The sequence below is a fragment of the Cebus imitator genome, unplaced genomic scaffold (genome assembly GCF_001604975.1).
Source record: "Cebus imitator isolate Cc_AM_T3 unplaced genomic scaffold, Cebus_imitator-1.0 Scaffold367, whole genome shotgun sequence".
Taxonomy (NCBI): domain Eukaryota; kingdom Metazoa; phylum Chordata; class Mammalia; order Primates; family Cebidae; genus Cebus; species Cebus imitator.
In genome coordinates this window covers 2,191,458-2,196,475 of record NW_016107682.1, presented here as the reverse complement: position 1 = coordinate 2,196,475, position 5,018 = coordinate 2,191,458, and the positions used below count along the sequence as shown (strand labels likewise).

Here is a 5,018-nt window from a genome sequence, read left to right as displayed (position 1 = left end):
AGGGGAGGGATGGTGGGGGGTGGGGAGCTGCGGAGAGATAGCAAGGGGAGAAATGCCAGATGTAGGTGATGGGGAGGAAGGCAGCAAATCACACTGCCACGTGTGTACATATGCAGCAATTTTGCATGTTCTTCACATGTACCCCAAAATCTAAAATGCAATAAAATAAATAAATGGGAAAAATATATATATATTCATCTCTTCACCTGGTTTCACCTGACCTTTAAATCGTTACTGATAAAACTCCATTTTCACACCAACCCTTCACACTTCCATTCTCTCTGAGGGTGCAGTGAGGCATGATAAGCTTTGGAGCAGGAGATGGAGTGGGTGATCATGGATTTAGCAGCTTCTTTGGGATGGTAGAGTATAATATCCAGTTTTAAGCATCAGGCTGGGGAACTTTTGCTGGGAGGTGCCCCCTGTATCAAAGAGGCTTGGACCTAAGATTTATCTGTGCCTCAGCCAGCAACAATGCCAGATTCAGTGGATCAGTCACAAAGAACAGGCTCTCAGTCTCTCCTCTGTCTCTTGAATCTTTCACCAATGGATGCTTTTGTTTCCCAACCGTCATAGATATGCCTCAGACTGGTATTTTCTTGCCCTTTTAAAACAGACCAAAAAAATATGCTCAAAGAATGACGTGCATTAGAAAGGCAATTCAAGCACAGTAATATTATCAGGGTAAGATAAGTTTGGACAGGGAATCTGAGGTGTTAGTCTCACAATACTAGGCATTGATCTTGTGAGTTTTTGGCTCCCAAAATGATAATAACATGATTTAGGATTGGGAGCATCTTAAATGATCAAATCATTTTAATAAATTACACAGCAAGTTTTCTGTTAAGCTAGAAATGCAAAGTCAGAGCAATATAAACTCCTTTATTTATTTATTTATTTATTTTGAACACTTCCATTTATTTATTTATTATTTATTTATTTTGAGACAGAGTCTCACTCTGTTGCCCAGGCTGGAGTGGAGTGGCACAACCTCAGCTCACTGCAACCTTTGCTGCCTGGGTTCAAGCAATTATCCTGCCTCGGCCTCCCAAGTATTGGGGACTACAGGCACATGCTACCACGCCTGACTAATTTTTTGTGTTTTTAGTAGAGATATGGTTTCACCATGTTATCCAGGATGGTGTCGATCTTCTGACCTCGTGATCTGCCTGCCTCGGCCTCATAAAGTGCTGGGAAAACTCCTTTATTTTAAAAAGACCTAAAATTATTTCTAGGCTTCCTGAAAATATTGCTTTATACAACTGGAGGTATAATTTTATAGATCTGTTATTGACTGATCATTGAATAATAAAAACTGGCTTTGTAGTACTATTATCAAGGACTATCTGTTTTACAAAAGATTAATGGTCAAATAGAATCAGGTAATTTTTTTTTAATTTAAACTATTTTTTTAAATCATTACTGATAAAACTGCATTTTTACATCAACCCTTCACACTTCTATTCTCTGTGAGGGTTCAGGGAGATACAATAGGCTTTGGAGCAGGAGGGGGAGTGGGTGATCATGGATTTAGCTGCTTCTTCAGGATGGCAGAATGTAACATCCAATATTAAGCATAAGGCTGGGGAAATTTTGCTGGGAGGTGCCCCTTGTATCAAAGAGGCTTGGACTACATGCTGGAGTGCTGTGGCACTATTACAGCTCACTGAAGCCTCAGCCTCCAAGGTTCAAGTGCTCCTTTCACCTCCGCCTCACAAGTAACTGGGATTACAGACATGTGCAACTGTGCCCAGTTAGTTCTTATATTTTTTGTAGGGACGGGGTTTTGCTATGTTGCCCAGGCTGGTCTTGAACTCCTGGGAGCAAATGATGCTCCCTCCTCACCTTCCCAAAGTGCTGGGATTACAGGCATGAGCCACCACACCCAGCTGAAGTAGGTAATTTTTAAAAAGAATTTATGGAAAATACCCCTTTTAAAATAACAAATAGAAAAAAAATCTTAGTACAAGATGCTTATCACAGTATTGCTTTTTAATAATAAAAAAATTGGAAAACAACATAATCTATAATAATAGCAGCTAATATGTGTTGAGTGTTTAGTATGTGCCAGGCACTGTCGTAAGTGCTTTACATGGATTACACTACTATTTTACAGCTGAGGAAGCAGAAGTGCAGAGTAAATTTTGGTATGGTAGAATGAAATACCAAAGGGCCATTAGAAGTTTTTGTGTAGATCTTTCTTTAGGACCACTGAAAATATACTTTTTTTTTTTTTTTTTAAGACAAGAGTCTCACTCTGTCACCCAGACTGGAGTGCAGTGATGTGATCTCAGTTCCTCGGCTCACTGCAACCTCAGCCTCCTGGGTTCAAATGATTCTCCTGCCTCAGCCTCCTGAGTAGCTGGGATTACAGGTGCCCGCCACCACAACTGGCTAATTTTTATATTTTCAGTAGAAACAGGTTTTCACTGTGTTGGCCAGGCTGGTCTCAAACTCCTACCCTCAGGTAATCCTTCCACCTCGGCCTCCCAAAGTGCTGGAATTACAGGTGTGAGCCACCATGCCCAGCCAAAAAATAAACTTTTACATTAAGTTTTTTTTTTTTTTAACTGATTTTAGAACAGTATGATTCCATTTATGTAAAACTATATACTGTAAAATAAAATTTATAGGATGCCAGTGCAGTGGCTCATTCCTGTAATCCCAGCACTTTGGGAGGCCAAGGCAGAAGGATTGCACAAGGCCAGGAGTTTGAGGCTAGCCTGGGCAACATAGTGAGACCTTGTCTCTACAAAAAATTTAAATAAAAAACAGATTTAAAAATACATAAAATGTATAGACCATTGGTTTATTTACTTATTTATTTGAGACAGGGTCTTGCTCTGTTGCCCAAGTTGGAGTGCAGTGGCACAACCACAGCTCACTGCAGCCTCAACTTCATGGGACCCACCTCAACCTGGCTAATTTTCTTTTTTTTTTAATTTTGTAGAGACAGGCTCTCCCTATGTTGCCCAGGTTGATCTCAAACTGCTTGGCTCAAAGCAATCCTCCCTCTTCGACATCAGGAAGTGTTGGGATTATAATTGTGAGCCACAGTGCCCGCCAAGACCACTGGTTTCAGCTGAGCTGCACTAGCCCCAGCAGATGAAACCAAAATGGAGTTACTCACGCTGATGTTCCATGATGCCACCAAGCCAGAACCAAGATCTGTATCTGATCTTTGAAAAGCTCAGGAGATAGATAATCACCAAATCCCCAGACAGGCCACTTTTAACCAGCATGATAAGGAAGTGCCCTCTGCTTTACCTTTATAAGGAAAGTAACTTTGAAATGACCAATCTGCTTTTTGTTTTCTGTTTCTGCTTTCCTCAGCTCTTTCCATTAACAAAGCCACCTCCTCTGCTCAGTTTATTGGATTTTATAGAATGAGGTGTTGTCCTATTTGGAACCACAAATAAAAGCCAATTAAGATCTTTATCTAAATTTGTTGTAATTTTGTATTTTGACAGTTTATATGTTTTTTAAATAGCAATATCCAGAAAGATGTTTATTAAGATGGTAAGTGCTTGAATAGTTTCTCTTTTTGTATTTTTCTATATGATTTGAATTCTTAAAGTGAACATCTACCAATTTAATAGAAGTAAAAACATTTTTAAAGAAAAAATAACATTTAAATTTTTCAGCTTCCATTTAAAAAAAAATAATTTTTATTAATTTTATCAGCAAATGAAATGGAAACATAAGTAAATAAAACAACTTGCAATGTTAAAATAAAAGTGACCAGGCATGGTGGTTCACACTTGTAATACCAGCACTTTGGGAGGCCAAGGTGGGCAGATCACTTGAGGTCAGGAGTTCAAGAACAGCCTGGCAAAATGGTGAAACCCCATCTGTACTAAAAATAAAAAAAAAAATTAGCCGGGCATGGTGCTGTATGTCTGTAATCCCAGCTACTTGGAAGGCTGAGGTGGGAGAATAGCTTGAACCTGGGAGGCAGAGGTTGCAGTGAGCCAACATTGTGCCCCTGCCCTCAAGCTTGAATGATAGTCTCAAATAAATAAATAAGAAATATTGACTGTTTTCCAAATGTCTTGAATTTATTAAAGTTATTACTTCACTGCCATTTAAAAATTATTTCTCTGATTATTTTAGTCCCTTGATATTCCTAAAACAACTTTATTTCTGTTTTGTATTGTTTTTTTGAGACGGAGCCTTGCTGTGTCTCCTAGGCTGGAGCGCAGTGGCACAATCTCAGCTCACTGCAACCTCCACTGCCCAGGTTCAAGTGATTCTTTTGCCTCAGCCTCCTGAGTAGCTGAGATTACAGTTGTGCACCACCATACCCAGCTAATTTTTGTATTTTTAGTAGAGATGAGGTTTCACCATATTGCCCAGGTTTGTCTCAAACTCCTAAACTCTAGTGATCTGCCTGCCTCAGCCTCCCAAAGTGCTGGCATTACAGGTGTGAGCCACCATGCCTGGCCTATTGCTGTTCTTTAACAAGCAAAACTGAAGTATCTTCCATTCGTCAAATCTTATGGGGTGATATAAATGAAACAAAAGTAGTACATGGTCTTAAAATCGCTCTATTTAACTCAAGTTGAGCATTCTTGTTTAGGTAAAACTTCCATTTGTTTCAGTCTCTATCTGTATCAGTGTTTTCCAGACATCTTAAGAAATCACCTGTGACTCTTGTAAAAATAAGGGTCTTAAATAAGACTTTTAAAGTACAAATCACATTTGTGAACCCCTCTGCAGAGCAAAAGCACCCTATTGGAAAGAAATATAATGTATTGAGGGGTGCCGAGCCAGGAGCCACGCTGGGAGCCGAAGTGTCGGGGAAGCACCGAGCCGTTTGAGAACCCAACTTCGAGGAGGCAGGGTGGTGGGAGAGGCCATGTGAAGACACAGAGAGATGGCAGTCATCACCAACTTAAGGAGGAAGCCCTCACCAGACACCAGTCAGATTTCAGTGAAGTTCCTTATGACTTCCCCTGAAATTGCTTCCTTATCATGGGGGCAAATGAAAGTACAAGGCTCTAATACAACCTATAAGG

At 40.0% G+C, this 5,018-nt stretch overlaps 1 long non-coding RNA gene across 1 annotated transcript; it reads left to right on the top strand.

The window, feature by feature from the left end:
- The first annotated feature begins 4,756 nt into the window (after positions 1–4,756).
- On the top strand, positions 4,757–5,006 carry LOC108288167. Its single transcript, XR_001818628.2, has 2 exons — positions 4,757–4,846; positions 4,928–5,006. It is a non-coding gene; the product is annotated as an uncharacterized LOC108288167 (long non-coding RNA).
- The last annotated feature ends 12 nt before the right edge of the window (positions 5,007–5,018 follow it).